The sequence below is a fragment of the Urocampus carinirostris genome, chromosome 2 (genome assembly GCF_059441175.1).
Source record: "Urocampus carinirostris isolate Australia breed hairy pipefish chromosome 2, RoL_Ucar_1.0, whole genome shotgun sequence".
NCBI lineage: Eukaryota > Metazoa > Chordata > Actinopteri > Syngnathiformes > Syngnathidae > Urocampus > Urocampus carinirostris.
The window spans coordinates 39155159-39178182 of NC_142350.1; the positions used below are offsets into that span (position 1 = coordinate 39155159).

General features: G+C 42.1%; 1 pseudogene; it reads left to right on the forward strand.

Moving 5' to 3' along the window:
* Positions 1-9375: 9375 nt before the first annotated feature.
* Positions 9376-22596, forward strand: LOC148371832 (tripartite motif-containing protein 16-like protein pseudogene; annotated as a pseudogene).
* Positions 22597-23024: the final 428 nt, after the last annotated feature.

Sequence of the window (23024 nt, forward strand, 5' to 3'; positions counted from 1 at the left end):
GCATATATATTAAACCTGAACTTTCTAACAACAACAAGATATTTCCCAAATATTTCCAGGACAATAAGCCCATATTTCATCACGTTTTAGATATGGAAGCTCACCAAAATGTATGTTTTTTGCTTTCAGTGTGTAACGGCTCTACAAAGACCAGGTCTCGGTCCAAGGAATGTGCGTGAGTCACCACCCCTGGTCAGCTCGCCTGCTGCTTCTTTCCATGATCACGCCCCGGAGACCTATTCAATCAACCCCCCATATATTTTCTAGTTGACCTTCAAAGATGACTTTAAGCATAAGTAGTGTTTTAGTGTCCCCTTTAAAGATCATTTATCATGCTGCTGGTTATGAGTTACAAAGATTAAATCAACCCTACTGCATAGCATCTTAAGTCTGGTTAAGACTGTCTTTTGCCGTTAGCTACCAGAATGCCACACCACCACCAACCCCACTCTCTCTCAATCCCTCTCTTTCTCTCTCTCTCTCTCTCTCTCCTCCAGGGTGTCTTATGACTGACCAAGACAGTTTTATTAGCCTTCAACCCTGCAGGCAGGAAAAGGGGAACTGGCGCAGGGTATTAACAAACACACTGGCAGTCTAGGAAACAATTGGCAGAATGGACAGATTTGTCTCAGAGAGATTGATGACGGAGCTGAGGGACGATTGATAAGCTGACTCCTGGGAAGGTGTGAAAGAGATTTGGGGTCAGGGGATACGAGGGATTGTCTTGTCTGAATGGGAGGAAGACATACACAGGCAAACAATATTTATTGCTGTTCTGCTAAATTCTTTAATTTTCATAAATTTCCTCGATTGTTTAAATGTTCAGTTTCTTTCTTTTTGCCTATCCGAAAGTCTTATGACTCTACACACGGAGATGGCGGTATTTCATTTTTCAGCCACACAGGCAAATAGCGATGCCACATTTTTAAAATGGAATATCTTTTATTTAATTTATTTTATGACCTCTTCCGTTTAAAACTTTTGAAGCATTTCTAAAAGTAAATAAATCCAACATTAGTCCTTCATATAGCAACCGAATCATTATCACACATGTCCAAAATAAAGTGAGATCACGAAGCACTATGCTGAGTTTCTGAACAAAATACGTACATTTTTAAGTTTTAATGAATTGGCCAATTTACTACTGCATGGCCCAGCACCCTAAATTGTTTTTTAAACAACCTTTACATTACATTTCTAAATGTTTTGATCAGATAAAGGTCTCTTTTGTATGTCCATTTGAATAAAATATTTCGTTCTTGTTTTGTGAAAATTGAGCGTAATTATTCATTAATTAATCTATCCAATTTATCTTCACAAGGGTCGTGGGGGTGCTGGACTCCATCTCAGGCAACTCTGCGCAGTGAGCAGGGGACACCCTGAACTTGTTTCCAGACAGTTGCAGGACACGTAGAGACAAACAACCACTTAGTCATTCACACCTAGGGAAGATTTGGACTGGCCAATTAATCTGAGATGCATGCTTTTGGAATTTGAGAGGAAACCAGAGTGCCCGGAGGAAACCCAAACAGGCGAGCATACAAATCCTGCACGGGGAGGCCGCGGTAGCTGAAATAATTGAACCCTGGACCACTGCACTATGAGGCTACTGCCAAATTTTACTCTTTGTGTTCCACTTATTGGCACTGTGTTTCACATGGAAGTCAGATATCCTTTCCCCTTTAAATTCCTAATGTTTTGGTGCTTATCAAAAGGTGAACAATAAATTCCATGTTTTATTGTGTGCACACACTTTTTGCATGCATACGTGTGTTGGAATTTGGCTGTGTATAATATTAAAACTTATATAGCAGCTCAATAAACATCACATCTGGATTTATTGTAACTAAAGCATTTTTCCCATTTGTTGGGAAACAAACCAAGCAAAGACCCTGGTAAAGGGTCAAGTCTGGGACATTAGCATTGAATGTACCTGGGGTGAAATTTGTTCGGGTCTGATTCAGGAGTTAGGGTAAAAGCGGAGGACAGGCTGAATTCAGGAGATGAAAAATGTCATTTTCCCGATCGATGCGTAAAGCTAATCCTACTCATGCAAAAAACAAAGAACCACTTGTGGTATCTAAGCTATGGATACCGGCCTGTCGCAGCCCTGGTGCTGAATTGTAGGACGGTCTCTAGGGGTGGAGTGATTTATCAAATCCTCCTGTTGTCCTCAAATTCTGTATGCACCCCATGTCCGCCGGGCGACATTGGCTTGCGTCACTAAATCACCAATATAATCATATTACCTTATTTTCCAGACTATGTGACGCATCTAAAAATCCCTAAATGGCCAGAAATTTGAAGGTGCGCTTTATAAACTTGTGCGCCTTATATACTGGACAATACGACTAAAAAGATTGTTGGATACAATTTGAAATGCATATAGTATTCATGTATGTGCACTACCACACGAAGTTTTACAATATACTACTGTATTTGTGCTATGATTGACCAATCAAAAAACATTAATTACCAAAATTCCAAAACGTCATATGCAATGGGTATCAAACCCGGGTGGCGGCCTTAAAAGCGCTGAAACCACTAAAACACCAACGATACGTAAGAAAAGCCATTCATTTTATCTCATTATTACACATTTTTGACTCACAGTGCCAGAAAGGACTGCTATAGAATGGAGAAAACAGAAAGTCATCCAGAAAGATATACAAATTTAAATAATAGATGAATAATAAATCAATAAATCATCAGATACACCAAAGAGTTGTTTATCTTTTGCTTTTTTAGGTTCATTTATATCTTTCAGGACGACTTTCTGTTTTCCTAATTCTCTAACATTCGTTTCAAGCACCGTAAAAATAGTCTCATAATGAGACAAAATTAAATGCTTTTTCTTACGTCATTTTTATCACTGGGGTTCGGGTGGTTAAGTTTCTCTCACCGCTGCAACCCAGGTTTGATTCCTGTTGCATCCAATGTTGTAGATTTTGGTCAGCGTCTTTTTTTGACTGATCAGTAATTTCACAAATAAATACCGTAGGTGTATAAAATGTTAAAGGGTGATGTGTAATTTTGACCTTAAGACGAAAGCATTGATTTTGTAAGAGATCCAGCCAATCCAGCTTGGGCTGAGTGAAATCAAGTAAATAGAAGAAAAGTAATGGAACAAATTGCAGACAAACAGAATATACATTAGCTACGGGAATAATAAATCATGGTATTTCATGGTAGTATAAAACACAAATGGATTTACGTCGAATAAAAGTTCAGTTATTCTAATGGTATCAAACATCTGGATTTCATAAAAGCTTTACATTTTTCCACTTTTCATACGGATAGGAAAAATATCTGCTTGTATCTTCACCACACTGAGCCCCTTTGTGACCAATTGACGTCTCGATAATTTATCGCCCTTTACGTCCTGCGACTTGAAAAATAAACTCTCTTTGCCGACCTCTGAATTTTGAGGAGGAAAGTGTGTTTCAGTTCTTTGTCCTTGAAGGTGGGGTCACAAAACCTGGAATGCAAAGGAAGGAAGTAAAAGGAGTGTGGATATCCAGAAGGACCTCCCCCCCACCACCGACTTCTCTACTTCCCTTTTCCTTTGTTTCCGACTCCTTCTATTTCGGTTTAATGAGAGAAGGGATGGGGAAGCAAGGAATAAGTGAGTCTGCACTTATGGGAACAAGTGTGAGCACGCCGTGAAGGAATTAAATGTTTCGGAGGTGGCCCGTTCCCCTTCTGGACTGTCTCTCATCACTTCATTTACCCCCCAGGAAGCTTTAGATGTTCGTCAGGCTTCATAATTCTCTTATCGAGCTAATCTAAGAGACAAAGTGTAGTTAAAAGTGCAACCCCACCACTCGGATTCTGGAATCCAGTTGCAGAAAACTCATTCTCAGAGACCTGATCACTTCATGGGTGCTGTGTCTGTACCCCCCATTAAAAGTGGGTTAGAAAAAAATAAACAAAGGGATAATTCAACATTTAAATAAAATACGAAAATATAAAAAGGAACAAATTGTAGTAATTTTCATATAACCACATTTTCAGATGGAATACATTATTTCGTTTTTTTATCATTGCTCGCTGCAGGAAGAACACGCCCGCCAGTGTTGACGACGAACGGGACCTGAGATTATAAATAGCAATTGTTAGCAAGACACTGTTTGGCAAACCAAATCTCTCCTTTTCTTCGTTTTGACTCCACCCGTTGTAGTTTTAAAAGATTGTTTTGTTGCATTGTTCATGGTCATGTATTACATTACAGCATAAACATCTAATTTGAGATCTCCAACTAATATTTGATGCCCCTGTTATATTGTTACTCGACTTGCCTATTTTCTGTGTGAATGTACAAATTATTGTAACTATCTCGGGCTCTGAGTAGTAGCCCCTTTCATGTTGCCTGACACACAGCCGCAGACGGTTATTTCTGTTTGCCTTTTTCAATGGCCTGTTTTCCCTCCTGAGAAAATTCCTCAATTTTTTGAACGATTGTATATCTCAATGACCCAAGTGGTGAGCTACCCCAGACCAGGAATCCAACAAGGATCTGATTCATCATAAAACTCTGCATTAAAGTGACAGTAGGAATTGTATTATTTCTTCGATCTTGACTATGGACTGCTGAACTTTGACAAACCAGCGACACCTGTGGATTTGGGATTCTCTAAACTGAAGACCATATAAATTGCGCTTTCTTTGCTTATTTAATGAACCTTCTTTTCATCTATTTGAATGGTCATTTAAATTCGAAGTGTATTGTTGTTGGACTTTGAATCCATACAGGAAAACAGATTCAGGTTCGTTCATATCGGTAGTGCCATGTCTAATCTTATTGCATAAAATGTTTAACGACGTTGATATCAATAACAATAAGGCAATTATTATTCTATTTCTAATTATCATTTATTTGTATAGCCCTTAATCACAGAATGCCTCAAAGAACTGCACAGGGCTCAATTACAACGTCTCCTGATCGGAAACCTGCAAGCAGGCAAGGAAAAACTCAAAGACTTCATCATGAGGAAAATGAGAAACCCTGAGAATAGGCAACATAACACGTAATAACCCTTCCCGGATGACCATGCTGCAATAGATCTTGCATTGGGTAACTATACACAAAACACGCTCATCGTTAACAATAATAATGGGTAATATGTACAATTGTTCAAAAAATCCACACCAGCGATGACACAGTTCCCCATCTCAGCCAGCTGGTCAATGCAGATAATGACATGTCTCCGGTCCAGGTTTGTCCCTTTCCCTCACTCTGCCACCAACCAGGCAGCCCTGAACGACAGGAAAAGGAAAGTATGAGCTCATCCTCAATCATCAGCCATACACTGTAAGTGTGTTTTACATCTTGATTGAAACACTTCCACTTAGATTCCAGATCTAATCTCAGGGGCAGAGCATTGCACAGCACCGAGGCCTGAATGGAGAACGCTCTCGATCCTGCAGATTTCTTTTTGGCCCTTGGAGTCACAAGTACACCAGGAGAATCTCCGAGCAGCAACATACGACAAAATCAGATCAGATTGATAAGATGGGGAAAGTCCATGCAAACTTTTGTAGTTTAGGTTAAACAAACCCTAAAGTCACATCTTAAACTAACTAGGAGTCAGTACTAATTAGCTAAAACTGGAGTGAAATGATCAAACTTGTAGTGAAAAGTCTTGCTGCTGCATTTTTAACCAGCTGCAAACTTTTGTTGCTAGACATTGGGAGACCAGACAGCAATATTTCACATTTATCAAGCCGAGAAGTAACACATGCAAGAATTATAATATCAGCATCTGATTTCAATGGCATCGGGTGAACCTTTACGATATTACAAAAGGTGGGAAAAAGAAAACGATTCTAGTCATAGATTTCACACGTAACTTGTCTTGTCCATTGTTTATTGAAATGCTGGCTTTTGTTTGAATTCATTTTGACTCTGGTGTTTCTTCAATTGATTTTGCTGCTCATCCAACCTGAAAATAGTTCAGCAGCTTTTCTTCCATATGCCTAAGAGCATAGGTGCTACACGTGGGGAATTTTGGGCATGCTTACCAAATCTTTTTCTATCTGAGTGTTTCCAACCCCCTTTGGTCTCGATACTATTGCCACCCACTTGCAGGACTGCTGGAGTATGATTGATCTGGGCAGAGGTAGTGGCCACATCCTGAACTGGAGTTGATTTCCTCTCCTCCCCAAATAGAGACCTGGTGTTTATCATCTCCTCAGTGTCATGTTTGCATGTTTTCATAGATCAGAGCTGTTATAGGAGGCGGGATCAAATTTGAGAGGAAAATGAAAGAAAAGTCACAAGAGTTCTTTTTCCTCCCCCCTGTTTCAGGCATAAATCTCCGGTGGATGTTAAGAGTCAGAGAAAGTGATCATTGATCCACAAGTTTGACCTGATAAAATCTGGTAAAGACCGGATGATTCGTTTTATATGCCACTAACAAAAAGCTATTGCGTAAACACAGGGCTGTGAGTGGGGATTGACCCCAGCTGCCAAAACGACAGCTATGTTGTATCAAGTACTAAATTTCAGTTTGTTGTTTTCAGTAATTCCTTGTTTTTTTCAGGAATTTCATTCCACAAAGGTCACGCAATTGTCAAAACTGAGGATGTAGAAACCGTTATGAATGTATGTATTTATTTCTTTATTTATTTATTTAATTGAAACTCTTTTATACACTGAAACCAAAGAACAAACCCAATTTATAGGCCCCAGTATTATTTTACTAAATACAAGTGTTGTTCATTATAAACAATCTTTAACAAATAACATCTGTACGGTCAAAGTATAATTTCAAAAATATTCTTGCTGCTTTATTGCATAACTGTATTGATAAAGGACACGATCAACTTTACGACACAAAATACTTTGTTGCCATTATGTGGGCAGTATGAAAAACTGCATTTACTTGTCGTTCGGTAACCCATACAGTGGTGGATCAAAAAAGAAATATCTGGAAATACAAAAAAATAAAAGCCTTATATGTGCCTTAAAGGGAGGACACCCATAATGTATCTGTATTTTTATTCATAGGAAATAAAATAATGTGACCTGAGTGCCATTTTACAAGTTGTATATTTTTCCATTATCCCAAATTTTCGAAAAAGCGCCAAGGTGCCAATAGGACTCCAGAGCATGTTTAGCAGGTACAGTACTAAAGGTTTGTTGTCGATAGAAAGCATCTTCCCCCGCCTTTTGTGCTTTTGTTGTTCCAGAGTGATTTGTTGACAAGATGGCTTTTAGAGAAACTTGAAGTTGAAAAAGATTTGCCCATACATAATGTTGGTCCGTCAAAGCTGTTTTACGTGTGTACAACTCAGACTGCAATGTCAACAAAGTGCAGGCAAACGAAAGCAGAAAAGGGGGAAAGCAACCTTTTAGCCAATAACAATGCACAATGAAAAGCCGCAAAGTGGCGAAACCATGTTAAGTAAACCACGTAACAACAGGGGATTACTGTAACGAAGGGGTTGAGCCATAAAAGCAGAATATTTTGATTTATTCTAAGAGAGTCACACAATATATATATGAGGACAAAACTCAAAGAAAATCTGCCCATTCCTATTGCTTACCCAATTGTATTGCTATAGGTGCTTTTCTAAAGCTTTTGGGTGTTTAAAGTTTGTTCTGTGGCTTCTCGTCATACAGTGTCTCAGCAATGAACATGCTTTGTTTAATGAGCTTCCATATATTTTATCATTTAATGATTTGAAGCCAAACCGGGGTTTGTTGGAGTAACACCTTGACTGCAAACTGTAGTCGAAATTGTGTTCTATATACAGTATACTACACTGACCATTTTGAACATTCAGAATTGTCTCAGATTTTTGTATTGTATTGTATTGTATTGTATTGTATTGTATTGTATTGTATTGTATTGTATTGTATTTATTTATTTAGCCAATATAAACCATAAACATGATATATACAAGAAATAATTTGACACGTGAACACTCAATAATGATAAAATAATATATTTAAAAGAATAAAAAGAATAGAGTAAAAAAGATATTGTTGTCTATAATACAAGGTAATTATATAGAATAGTTAAAAAGAAAGAATATGTAAATAACAAGAGTAGAGTAGAATAGGTCGGAGGAACGCCGTTGGCATAATAATGCTATACATAATAACCTAAATCAATTCCTGTTGAACATACGGATAGCGGAAGGGTAAAAACTCTCTTTAAGACGTGTTGTCTTGCTCGCAATGGAGAGAAGACGGCGACCTGATGGCAGGGAATCAAAGTACCTGCGAGCAGGGTGACTGGGATCGTCTTTAATTTTTAGTGTCTGTTTTGTAGTTTGATTGATGTAGATACCTTGCAGGGACGGGAGGCCAATACCTAGCTTTGCATGAGCGGCAATTAGCTCTGCATGAAAAATACATTAAATGATTCCAAAAGTTCTATTTTATGTCTGATCTATAGGTACTCATGAAACGAGACATAGGTTCCCGACCCCTGCTGTAACTGATCAGTTTATACCATTAAATTTGGACTCAAGAGATTGCATTAGTAAGCAATTAGTTAGTTTGACTATTATTACGCTCTGTTCTTGTTTCGACTATTATGAACTGTTTATGTGTTGTAATTTTCTGCATATCGTGTTGCTGTTCATTGATTATTCACATCTTATAAGGTGGAACTGCTTTTGTAGCCTAGGAGATTTACTATAAAATAATGGCTCATATGTGGCCTTTAGAATTTCTTAGAATTTCTTATCGGAGAATTGGGCTCCCCTGTTCAAACTCTTTTGATGTATTTTCTCTTTGGATTGAGTGTCTACTAAACTTTAAAATGATCAGTCACAAACGTTAAGGGTGTATATCTTTTATTTAGTTCTTAATATATATTTTTTTTAATGATTAAGCACCATTTGCTTGGATAAAACATCAATTCAATTTGGTGCGACTGAGTTGGATTAGGCGTTGATTTGATAGAGTAAGACACAACTTGCTAGGACACATACTATTTCTATTTTTTTGTTCCGTGGTCTTTTTCTTAGTTTCTGAAATTATTTTTTGAACAGAGGCAACATTTCTACCAATGTCAGACTCTATCCTTAACATGTTCTCTACAATTTGATTTACAAATCTTAGTGCTCTTTTTTGTCTTTTCAGTATTTCATGCATCTGAGTTTTGTAGGTATGTTCCCATATTTTCAGAACCTGGTGGGTGGGTTGGTTGTTGGATCCCTTAAACACCAGGGTTTTATGGGCACCATTTTCCAGTTGTGTGTCTTTGGCAAGCAGGGCTTGGTGGCACCCATTGAGACAATAAATCAGGTGTATTATTACACTTATTAGTATATAGATTATACTCCCAAATTTTGCTAAGTGAGTGTGTGGTAGAAGAAACTTGCATACAAGAAACTCAAACCAAAACCTTGTAGGAAACGATGAGACGGCATTCCCTCTACCCTCCCCCAACCAACCAACTCCATATGCCCCAGGCAGCACCAGAGCACCCGGAGAACCGGCCTCTGGGCCCAAAGCAACGTCGCTGGAATTACCTGCCGCTCCCGGCCCAGAACCATGAGACGGAGCCTGAGCAAGTCGCATGGCTTCCCACTGACCCCCAAATTTGTATGGCTATAAACAAATGAAGTAAATACAAACACCATTGAGAGCTGTTCCGATTGAAATGCAGTTAATTCTGGACATTACCTGCAAACATCGCGGTGTTCATTTGCAAAAGCAAGCCTGGGAACAGTTAGCAAGCTTCCCTTTCCCTGGTATTTACCTTTTTGTGGTTTTCCTGTTACAATCTGGGAAGACAATTTTGGGAACTGGGCGAGGTCAACAAAACAGTTTTTGGGTTTTCATTGTAAAGAAAATGTTATCTTTATAGCAATGACCTCTTCAAGAAAACTCATGTTTAGCACATAAATCATAAAAGTTTGGCTCTAAGGACAAGGATCTTTGTATTAGGTTCTGCTTTTGAACAAAAAAAGCACTTGAGTTTGCATTTACAACCAAGGCCAGTCTCCAAGCACTACCTTGTAAATATTTTTGCCTATTCATCCTGACATTCTTTTAAAATCTTGTTTTTCTCTTTTAAGTTTTAATTATGTGTTTATCCTAGAGTGCAATACCTTACCTCTTTGTAAACAATGTTCACTACATTGTTATCGATTACATTGATTAAAACCCACTCAAAGCAGATCTAAAATGTGGCACAGATCGTTTTACACAATTTTAGCAAATGTGATCAATGTGCTGGCAATCACATAGGTGTGTTGGCTGTTACTTGTATTGAATTCCTATAGAAATATGATGACAACATGCAACAGTATCTCTGAGTTTAATACCATTTCCTTCCACTGTGACTTCTTGTTTTTATCATAGCTTGTCCTTACAAAGGGGTCCAGGATCCCATCCCAGCTGTCATTTCGGGCCAAAGTCATGGTTGCTGGCTAGTTTCAGAGCACACAGAAACGAAGGACCATTCGGACTCCCATTTGAACATTGGGGCAATTTAGAAATGCCATTGAATGTTTGATATTGTTATAGTCTTCCTCTCTTGTCTTTCACATTTCTGTTGAATATGAAATGATACAATTTTTTGTGTACAAGTGGCTAGCATGTACACTGCCCAGTTCTGGGGTCATGGGATCTAACCTTCCTGCGTGGAGTTTGCATATTCTCCCCGTGATTGTGTGGGTTTCCTCCGGGCACTCCGGTTTCTTCCCACGTTCCTAAAACATGTATTTCAGGTTAATTGGCCGGTCCAAATTGTACCTAAGTGTGAATGAGCGAGTGAGTTGTCTGTTCCTGTGCGACTGGCTGGCAACGAGTTCAGGGTGTCCCCTGCCCACTGCCCGAAGACAGCTGGGATGGTTCCAGCACCCCCTGTGACCCTACTGAGGATAAGCGGTGCAGATAATGGATAGTTAAATGGATATTGGCAGGATATTTTGGACACCATTTTGATACAGACAAAAGCTACATTCTGACAAGAGCATGCAAGTGAAATTTGAAGCAAGCTTTTTATACTTGTCCGAGATTTTGCAAAACACCGTTTTCTGCAATTCTGCACCGTTTTTTATCGTTGAATAATAACCTGTCATCAACCATTTTGACAGCTCAGGGTTTTTGTTCCATCAGTGACAATTATCCTGCTATCAGCCATTTCAACAGATTGCCCCTGTGCCACTGTGGTCTTATGGTTGTTTTGATATGATCCGCACTTGTATGACGTGAATTTCGGGGTACAGAGCACACCTGATTAAAAGCCCCAAGTTTGAAATTACAAACAAAACTCAGTTTGTCTTCTAACAAGCCGCATCAGATTTTAAGCCGCAGACTTAAACAGCAATTCAAATGGACAAATTAATGTCAATTTCCTAAATTTTATGAGGCTGGTGCACACCTGCCATCAACCACATGCGGAATTCAGTGTCGACCGTCGTGCCCCTGCACACCTGATGTCTGTTTCATCTGCGGTTCTGTGTGGCTACATTGTGTCTTCAGATCATGTGGACATTCAAGATGGCAATTAAAATGTAAAATGTGAGCCATGCAGGCAAAAGTGCCAGGACAACCATTCTGTGGTGAAAAGTGCAGATTTCAACACAAGCATGTTATTTCGTGTTGTTGTCATTAGTGGGTACCATGGTAATTGGCGAAATTGCGTTTGCATGTTATCGATCCTCGAGAATTAAAGGAAACTTCAGCAACCTGACACAGATGATATGGGAATAGAAGTGTAGGGTTTTTTTTATGTTCAACTTCCACTGCTTTTCAATCCGATGTATAAATTGAGGGTTTTTTTTTGTTGGTGAAAGAGTTGAAATACTACATGCTATAAATATTGAATGGATTACTGTAGAAACCTCCGTTTTTGCTCCTGTTATGTATTACACAAAAAAAGTTGGCCAAAATGTTTCCCGACATCACCACGATGTTCTGCATTTAGAGAGCATGTGTTGTGGAAAAGAGCAGCTCGCTGTTTTCCTCAGTGCCACCATGGGAAAAATAAAAGATAAGCCACACCGTATTTAAAGGCGTAGTGTTCAAAATGTAGTAGTAGCGGCTCATCTTCTGGCATTTAAAGGTATATGGCTTAAATGGATGCACTTGTTTGTACAGTACAGTCTTCAATATTGATGTTGGATTAAATATGAATGAACTTTTATCTTAGCTCTCTAAATTGGCCAGATACCTTCCCTGATACTGCTGCTGGATTCTGAGTAACATGGTAACACTTAAAATACAAAGGTTGTTTCTGTTGTTTTGAGACAGTAACGTGGTTTTAGTGCTAGAGACACATTTTCCTGCGGCCTCATTGATGTTTTCTTCTATCCATGTTGTCTGTGCTATACTTTGCGTGAGTTTTTTTTCTTGTGCTTTACTGTTCTGAATCACCGGCTTTTGTGTGTAAGTCCCGAAATGACGTGCTTTCAGTAATTGGTGCCTTCCTTGGTAGTCATTATTAATCAAAAGAGGGTAGTTTTGATGCCGTGCCTTGACAAGCCTAATAATAAACTTTCCTGGTTCTTTTGAGGACACTGACTCATGAAAAAACACATACCTCTATTGACCTCCATTATTCATACTTAAATCATATCTAATAACCAAACATTGAAAATTATTTTTGGATGTTTTTTTCTTCTTCTGAGATGTTTGTTTTAGGTTGAGCTAAATAGCAATAGCAGAGCAGAAGGTATTTTTATAAACCTCATTTAACTACAGCCGACTCATGAAACTCCACTCCCTATTTGCAGCTCAGCTTTTTGGAGAGGATTACGCAGAGCAAGCCGACCTTTCAGGGAAATTGAGTAATCGCATGACCTAACAAGATCCTGCACTCTAATTCTTGTTTGATGTTTATAGCGAGATGTTCTGCGTTTTCTGGTTAGTACTTTTGTTGAAACCTTTCACCTTAGGTCACTAATAATAATTAGATTTGGTTAATCCAAGCTTAGAATAACAGTATAGTAATCAGGATGTCCAGAATACAGACAATGCCCTACTTATAAGCGATATATGATATACGAACGATCGTCCGCAAGTTGAATTTGTTCGTAAGTTGCTTCAGTGCTATATTTTGTATGTTTAAGGTTTATATAAGTACGTTTAAGGCTTGTATAAGTAACCAGTAGTGTTTTGAACTCAAAAAATAAACATTTCATAAAATAATATGCTCTGGAAAGATAAACAAAGTTAAGTGCAACTTACTTTCGGAAGATAAGCTTCAATAGTTAAGCTTTCTTATCCCACTTTAATTTCACAAGAAACGGCTCACGTCTTCTTTCCACTTTACACCAAGCATATTGAATAGATGCACGACATATTAAACATTAAAAAAGTTCTTAGCGCGCTGGAGATAAAGTATAGTATGTATAGACACGAACTAGGAAGAGGAAGCTGTATTTCTTCTTTGGGTGGATGCTGGGTGAGCTCTCACAGCGCCACATGCCGGTAGCGATGGATGACTGCTGAAATACGCAATCAACTAAAAGTACGTGATGACTGCTGAAATACGCAATCAACTAAAAGTACGTAACCTTGCCTTTAGATCTGGTGACAAGGAGGCGCTGTTATCAGCGAGGGCTAACCTGAACCGTGCCATCAGACTAGCAAAGCGAACGTACAGTCAAAAGATTCAGGAACGTTTCCTCAGCACAACCAACACCAGGGATATGTGGAAAGGCATCCAGGCCATCACCAGTTACAAGCCAAACACCACCCCAGTGCAGAACACTAGCATGGACTTTCTGAATGACCTCAACAATTTCTTTGGTAGGTTCGAGGCACAAAACAGCACCCCTGCAGTGAAAGCGGCTCCAAATCAGGACGAAAGAGCACTCCACCTGGACTCATCTGACGTGAGGAAGACCCTGAGAAGGGTCAACACAAGGAAGGCTCCAGGCCCGGACAACATTCCGGGGCGGGTACTTAGGGAGTGCGCCGATCAGCTGGCTTGTGTACTAACAGACATTTTCAACACCTCGCTAGACCAAGCCAAAGTACCATCATGCTTCAAATTTGCCAACATCATCCCAGTGCCAAAGAAAACCCAGATCTTATCACTCAACGATTACCGGCCCGTTGCACTGACTCCTATCATAATGAAGTGCTTCGAGAGACTGGTTAAAGAGCACATCACCTCCAGTCTCCCCTCTTCATTCGACCCCTTTCAGTTTGCCTACAGGACAAACCGCTCCACCAGGGATGCCATCTCCTCTGCGCTTCACCTGAGCCTGACACACCTAGAGGAGAAGAACACCCATGTGCGGATGCTGTTCCTGGACTTCAGTTCAGCATTCAACACCATCATCCCACAACATCTGGTAGACAAAATGGGGCTTCTGGGTTTCAACACCCCCCTGCGGAACTGGCTGCTGGACTTCCTCTGTGACAGACCCCAATCTGTGCGGATAGGTCAGAACAGTTCAGATGTCATCTACCTCAGCACGGGCTCCCCCCAAGGCTGCGTCCTAAGCCCCTTGCTGTTCACCTTGATGACACACGACTGCGCCCCTAGGTCCGCCACAAACCACATCGTGAAGTATGCTGACGACACAACGGTGGTGGGCCTCATCAGGGATGACAACGACCTGGCCTACAGAGAGGAAGTGGAGCAGATGGTGGGCTGGTGCAAGGACAACAGCCTGGTCCTGAATGTTGACAAGACTAAAGAGATCATTGTCGACTTCAATGTAACCGCGTTTTACGTGTCCCACCAAAGATCCACATTCACGCTGGACTGGATGATGAGGTTTTTATTATTACAGTTCTGCAAATGGATGAGTCACAACATTAGCTTTTTCTGCTGGGTTTGATCTCTTTGATCTCTTTGTAGTACTCTGGTTAAACTGACAACAAAGCATATCAAAGAGCTGTCTTTTCACTTTACAGAAAATACATTTTAGAATATCACAATACATTTATAAATCTTTGCATTTTAACAAGATACTTTTAACAAGAGATCGTATAGTGGATTTTTAACGTTTACAATGAATTCAACATGTTTTTCTTTACTCTGAATTTTAACCAACATCATCCTTTTTTAATGTATATGAAAAAATAGGAATAAAAACAATAATGAGTATAAAAATGGGTACAATTTACCTGCAAATGGATGAGTCACAACATTAGCTTTTTCTGCTGGGTTTGATCTCTTTGATCTCTACAAGGGGAATTAATATTTAGTAAAACAGAAACAAAACGAAAATAAATCAAAACAGCTTGACAATATCAATCACATTACTATGCATGGTGAGAGATTTGTCAGCTGGGGTTATAATGTTTAAAATTAACTTATTTTGTGGAGCACCAAAAGATATGTCTTACCTTTGTAGTACTCTGGTTAAACTGACAAAACCCCGCCTCCTGGTCACATGTTAGAAGCCAAAACCAAACCCCACCCCATACCAGCAGATGGCACTGTTGGACTCAGCATTGCAGGACATTTACCAAAAACTATACACATATTTTAGCAGGAATTTCAATAAAATAAAAGTTATTATTACACCCGCTACATACACCCCCCTGAAATTCTGCTAAATATGGGAGTGCTACACTAAAAAGAAAAAAAATCACATGCCAAAAAGGCAAATACTGATGAAAAAGAGGACACGAAAACTGGTACAGTATTACAAGGAACAAACTGAAGTGCATGTCAGTTCTAAAACTCTCCCAAAAAGGAGTGTGAAAAGAAAGGAGGCGAGCAAACTCCTAACTAAGCACAGACTCAAAGATGCCTGTTACATCTCTGAAATATCAAACATTGTTCCTGTAGTTGTAAGTGCTCACATAGGCACAATTCTTGTTTCTTACTCAAGCTTTGTTACTCAAACTGAAAGTGCATCTCTACTGAACTTAAACTAGGAACTTGCAGATATTGCGGACAGATGATTGTCACCTACCACATGGTCATTCATCTGACAAATAAGACGACTAGGAGGCCTGATGGACTGGCGGACCCTAAGACCATAACGGTTAGGTTGAGCACAAATAACCTGAGCTTGAAGGTCTGGGGCAGTCAAGTCTAAACAGTCAGTATCAGGGGAGTCTGCGTCCAGATGGTCAGTGTTCAATGGGGTCTCGTCTGGGAGACCCATACCCAAAGGGATCATGTTTTCAGAGCACTGTGATGGGCTTTCCGTATTGTCACTTGAAGTATGGTCAACATCTTGTTCGGGGATGTGCTGACTTCCTCGGCTGGATGTATCAACACTGCGAGAGTCGGACTGGGCATCAGATCTGCTGTCTAGTGAGTTATCCTCTACCTCTGGATGAACTTGCTCTTCACCTGCCTGTATCACCCAGTTTACTGTACGGACATCACTGTCTTCAACCGCGTCAGGTAAATCAGGGCATACATCACTTCCATGCATAGCAGCGTCAGACTCTGAGTGTTCAGATTCGCTGGCCAGATCATCCTCACAGGGCAAGAAGCTAACAGAGAGCAGCAAATTCCTGTGAACTACCTTCTCTTTGCCCGTCAGACAATCCTTGACTCTGTAGACATTGAGATCAGGCTTGACTGATATGACTTCATACGGGGTTGACTCCCACTTATCTGCAACTTTGCGTTTCCCCGGGACACCTCTGTTGGCGATCAACACCCGGTCTCCCACGACGAGAGGTGATCCTTTGGCCCTACGGTTGTACAGCTTGGCATGACGAGTCTGTTCTCTGAGAGTATTCCTCTGTACAATTTGAGCAGCTTCATGTAGATCTTTCTTCAGATGGCGTACAAAGTCAGAGTAGCTGACAACAGCATCATTGGTATTAGCATGTTGAAACATGACATCGACAGGGAGACGAGGGATCCTACCAAACACTAGGTAAAACGGTGCAAACCCTGTTGTCTCATGCTCTGTGCAGTTATAGCAGAATGTGAGCTGCTGCAGCATTTGTGGCCACTTTGCTTTGGGCTGAGGGGGAAGGGTTCTGATCATATCTCCCAATGTTCGGTTGAATCGTTCTGCGATGCCATTTCCCATGGGGTGGTACGGAGTGGTATGGGATTTCTGCACCCCTGCCATCTCTAGAAGCTCTTTGATCAGTTTGCTCTCAAAATTAGCTCCCTGATCAGAGTGGATACGCCGTGGGAAACCATAGACAAGGAAGAAATCCTGCCACAGACGGCGAGCAACTTGTTTGGCGGTTTGATTTCTGCAAGGGAAGGCGTGCGCCATCTTGGAGAAATGATCAGTTACGACCAGGACATCTACAGACTTGTTCTCTTGCTCAGCAGTCCAAAAGTCTATACAGACCAACTCCATAGGCTCAGAGGTGACTATGTTCTTGAGTGGTGCACGGTTGTGTGGTTCCGGTGTTTTCCCTACTACACAGCGCTGACAGGATTTGACATAATTCACAACATCACGTTCCATGCCATTCCAGAAGAATCGTTGCCTCACCAGAGACAAAGTACGGTTCTGGCCTTGGTGACCTGCTGAGTCATGTAAACCTTGAAGGACTTTCTCTTTCAATGAATCAGGCACCACAAACTGGAAGATTTTCTTGGCCATGTGAGGATCTTTCCTTATTTTGTAGAGCATGCCATTCTGTATGGTGAGTCTGCTCCAATGCTTCAGTAGTTTCATCACACTAGGCGACTCGACAGCTCTCTCACGCCTGGTAGGTCTCTTGTGTCTATGCACAAAGTACATGGTCCTGCTTATTGTGTTGTCCTGTTCTTGTAAACCAACAAGCTGACTCTGTGGGAGTGCCGTTGACTGATCTCCCTTCTGCAGAAGATTGAAGTTGGCGTCTGTTCCCATCACTTGACCCACGCCACCAGTGGACTGAGCACTGAAGACAGCAGCAACCTCTTCTGATGTCACAGAACCATTGGAGCCTGATGGAATTGCCCTTTTTACTGACTCGTCTGATGTCCCAGCACTCTCGTCTACAACAGCGTGACAATTGTTGGATACTCTGAACGCCTCTTGCACAGTACTGTTGTTCACCCCGTTGACTTGGTCCAAGAGCGAAGTATAGGGCTCGGTAACAAGGCGATGACCCACACATGACCGTACAAATGGCTCACGGCTCAGAGCGTCGGCTACGATGTTCTTTGGGCCGGGAATGTACTTCAGGTCAAAATTGTATGCAGCAAGCTTCGCTACCCACCGCTGTTCACACGCATCAAGTCTTGGTTTGGTCAAAATGTATGTCAGTGGGTTATTGTCGGTCCACGTGGTAAAGTGTCTTCCTTTCAACCAATGGCTGAATTTATCACATACCGCCCATTTCAAGGCAAGAAATTCGAGCCTGTGTGCAGGGTAGTTGAGCTGGGAGCGAGAGAGCGTCTTACTTGCAAAGGCGACTGGTCTGGCTACTTTTCCACCAGGTGGCAGCTGTGACAGGACTGCTCCAATCCCATCAAAGGATGCGTCGACAGCCAAAATAAACGGCGCATCAAAATCTGGGTGGGCCAGAGTGACACCTGTCACAAGGTCGTGCTTCAGTGTTTCAAAGGCGTTCTGGCATGCATCGGACCAATCTGCAGGCGTCAGCTTCACTTGACCTTTCTTGCGGGCTCTCTTGCGCTTATGCTTGTCACCAGATTCAGATGTGAGCCTGAACAGCGGTTTTGCCTTCGCAGAACATGCTTCAATAAAGCTTTGGAAATACATCACCATGCCTAGAAAGGATCTGATTTTACTAGGGCATGGCGTCTTGCCATCCGACTCCATTAGATCAGCGACTTGTACGTCATTTATCGCTCTCACTTTCTCGGGGTCAGTCCGAATTCCATCCTCACTGATGACATGCCCAAGAAATTTCACAGTCCGTCTGAGGAAAAAACACTTTTTGGGTGCGAGCTTGAGGTTGTGTTCCTTAAGGCGAGTAAACACCATCTGCAGGCGTTGGAGTGCAACTTCCTCTGTGGGGGCAAACACCATCAGATCGTCCAGGTAACATAATAGGCTCATGAAATTCTGATCACCGAATATTGACATCATCATCCTCATAAATGTTGCTGGGCTGTTGCAAAGTCCCTGAGGGAGCCGGTTGTACTCGTGAAGCCCGAATGGTGAGGAGAATGCCGTGTACTTTTTGTCGTCAGGGTGCAAGGGGACATTGTAGTAGCCTGACGTCAGATCCATTGTGGAGAAAAAGGCATTTCCCCCAAGTGCGGCCAAAGCATCAGCTTGATGCGGTAGTGGGTAGGCATCCTTTATGGTTCTTGCATTAAGCCTTCTGAAATCAGTACATACCCTTAGTTCTCCATTCCGCTTCCATATGAGAACAAGCGCAGATGCATAGTCGCTAGTCGACTTCTGAATAATTCCTTTCTCTTCCATCTCGTTCAGAGTCGTCCTCAGTTTTTCATACTGACTTGGTGGTATACGTCTGTAGGGTAGACGGAACGGCTTATCATCAACAAGGTGGATACGATGTACAAACTCTTTGGCCTCTCCACAGTCCATCTTATGGCGAGAGAAGATTGACTCGAATTGTTCGATGATATGGAGGAGCTTGTCTTTACACTGCAGCGAAACCTCACATGACTTCAGGTCAATGTCTTGCAGTCCCAGAGCTTCCAATGTACGCATCATGTCCTCTTCTGACCTGGGTCGGACCTCTTTGCTCTGTACACTCTGCACGTTGCACTTGACCTCCTCTGCATTGGGCAGGTCTTCCGCTGCGATACAAGGAGACACATCTGCAATTTTCCTGTTTCTCCTCAGCACCACAACTCTGTCCGTGGGATTAAAGACTTTAACAGGCACCCATCCATCTCCCCAAAGTGGAGTAACAACTCTTCCGACAAGGACTTGTCTGGGCCCAGCCTTTGATTGGGTTGGCTCAACGACCACTGTGCTGCCCGCAGACGTCCCGGCCAACTCAGGTAACTTGCCCCAAATAACGTACTCGGTCCGTGGATTCAGCGTCACGCAACTCTTGATTTTTACTGTCCCTACTTTGTCTGGAATGCAGTCACCTCTCCATCTCTCTGTGTTAGAAAGCATTGACAGGAATTGACTGTGGTTATCGGACAGACCGTTGTCAGGAGTGGAAACTAATCTCCAGTAGCCATCAGTACTTTTCAATTGAGTCAAAATATATTTGATGGCATTGCTGCCAAGGATCATCTGTTCGGTCTGGCCTGGCACAACCATTACTGGTATTATCATTTGGCACCCGTAAACTGTGACGTGAATGTCGTACATATCTCTGGGAGAAACTTGGTGTCCACCGCAGCCTACAATGACATAATCATCGGCCGTGTAACTCATCATATCAGGGAATTGCTGCAGGAGGGACTTAGCCGTGTCCTCACTTACTGTACAAGCCATCGACCCACTGTCCAACAGCGCTCTGAAAGTGGGGCCTTCTTGCACAAGTACAGGTGTGTAAAACAGTTCGTCAGTCTCCGCTATTCTCTGAAACCCCTGAAAGATCAGCTTCTTCGATGGAGGTATCTTGTTGCTATACAACTCATAAATTGATTTATTATCTTGCATGTCAGGCTTCACATTAGTGGTGGGAGGTATACTCAGTTGATCTGCACTGTTCTCCCCTAAGCGCAGATCAGTTAGTTTCCCTGAGGCAGCGGGACAACTTTCGTCACTGGACAATCACGTCGAGAATGCCCTGGGGCATGGCAGTGAAAGCAAAGGTTTTTGTCTCGGCAATGAGAGAGAGCACTGTGTTCGACCTCTTTGCAAATGATACATGGCTTGGCAGTGAAACCATTGATTCTGGCTCCAGGTCGCCTGGTTGGAGCTCCCCCTCTCTCTTGAAACTGGTTCGAGGTAACACGTATCAGAACTTTCTCCAACATACTAATAACGTCCGTTAGAGAGACATACTGTGGGCTCGAAGTCTGAGGTGGCTCGTGCACGAGGGTTGGACCATGGTTCACCTCAGCTTTGTGTACTGCAATTTCCGCTCTATTCGCAGGTTGTTGTAGGGAATTTGCTTTGTAGCTCTTCTCAGCGTGGTATTCATTCAGCACCTCTAGTACCTCACATGCTGACCACTTTTCGATGGTTTTTGATCTGTAAGTGAGTGCCAGTTCCTTGCATGGGCAGTTCCTAATAAACATGCGAGTAACCTCTATTTCAGGGTTGTCAAATGTTTTTCCCTGCTCACTCAAGCATTCAGAGGCAAGGTCAGCTGCTCTGTTTAGTCTCAGCCAGTAGTCATAGGGGTCTTCCTGGTCTTTGGGCAAAGTTGAATAAAAGTCAGCTAAAGGGACAGCAGAGTACTTGGTACAGCTAAAGTATTTCCTGAGAAGACTATAAATCATGTCAGGGCGGGTATAGACGTCTATATTACTGTTTCTAACGCCAAACCTAACTACATCTTTAGCTTTTCCTCTCAAATGTATAAGGATTTCCTCTGCTTGCTCTTCAAGTCTCACATTACTCCTTTTAATAAATGTCCTCATTAGATCTTCCCACTCATGTATTGTTATTGAGTCTGAGCCATCCCCAATAAATGACGGCGGTTCCTTAACCTTTCTCTGCGTAACCACCTGACTCAATCTGTTTGCTACATCTTGTGTGGCAGCAGCGTTAGGAGCTACTATATTATGTGACTGAATATTTGAGAATATGCTATCAGCCAATTTATGTCCTATCTCCTGAATAATATTTTTCATCTGATCAGCTACACCCTCAGAAATGTCACTCGTGCTCTGATTAAACATGTTTTGAATATGTAAATGAGTCAAAATCACAAAATAAATCAGTAGCCTGAGTAACACGTCACTGTATAGCAATTTTAAATACTGTGAGCTGATGACTTCATGAAACGATGTGGCAGGTAGGACAGTCCTCGGTTCGGAGAGTTTGAATGAAGTCACGGGTCTCGGCTCGGTCCTTTCATCCTCACTTCATTTATTCTGTGCGAAATCCTCCCTCGCCACCTCCTCCTCCACCGACACTCACCTGAGTTTCGACGCAGACACGGCTCACGTCTTTTTGCGTCTGACCGAAGACAACCATAAGGTGACCAACACCACGCCCTGGCAGCATCCCTACCCCGACCTCCCCGAGCGCTTCGATGAATGGCGGCAGGTTTTGGGGGTGGAGAGTTTCTACCTGGGACGCCACTACTTCGAGGCAGACATCGGCGGAGAGGGCACGAACGTGGGCCTCACCTACAAGAGCATCCAACGCAAAGGCGGAGACAGCAACAGCTGCATTACCGCCAACAACTTCTCCTGGTGCCTGCATTGGAATGGGCGGACATTCTCAACCTGGCACAGCGGCGTAGAGACGCCCCTCAGTGTGGGAAAGTTCACACGAGTCGGCGTGTACGTTGACTCGGCCGGAGGGCTCCTGGCTTTTTATGGCGTAGACGAAACGATGACACTCATCAACCGCTATGAGGCTGATTTCTTGGAGCCGCTCTATCCTGCCTTCTGGTTACCCAAGAAAGAGAACGTAGTAGTTTTGGTGCCGCCCGGTGAGCCTTTGCCCCTCAAGAGCCCCTCTCCACCCACATCCCCATTAAATGGCGTCCCAATGTCTTAAATGCAAAAGAGTGCTGGTCATTTTCTAGGAAGATGGTGACAGCAGAAATGTCTATTTATATACTGTCATTGCACGCACACTTCCTGTATCATTCCACTGAATTACTGAGGACAATGTGCATCTTCGGGGACAAAACATTCAACAAATAAACTCACTGTATGTACTGTATATCAGTGTTCATAAGAAGTTTTGGGCGTGTTAGTGAAAAATAGTAGTTACAGTTATGAGTTACTTCATTTAAAAAGTAACTCAATTACCCCCCAGATTACTGGCGCCCAAAACTAGCACGTTACTCAGAGGTTACTCGCATATTTATTAGGAACTGCCCATGCAAGGAACTGGCACTCACTTACAGATCAAAAACCATCGAAAAGTGGTCAGCATGTGAGGTACTAGAGGTGCTGAATGAATACCACGCTGAGAAGAGCTACAAAGCAGATTCCCTACAACAACCTGCGAATAGAGCGGAAATTGCCGTACACAAAGCTGAGGTGAACCATGGTCCTGAGTGAGCGGACGTTCAGCAATCCAAAGTTGACGGCGGAGGTGTCTTGTTTGACGGCGGCAGTGCTGTTAGCCGACCTAGCTAGGCGGGC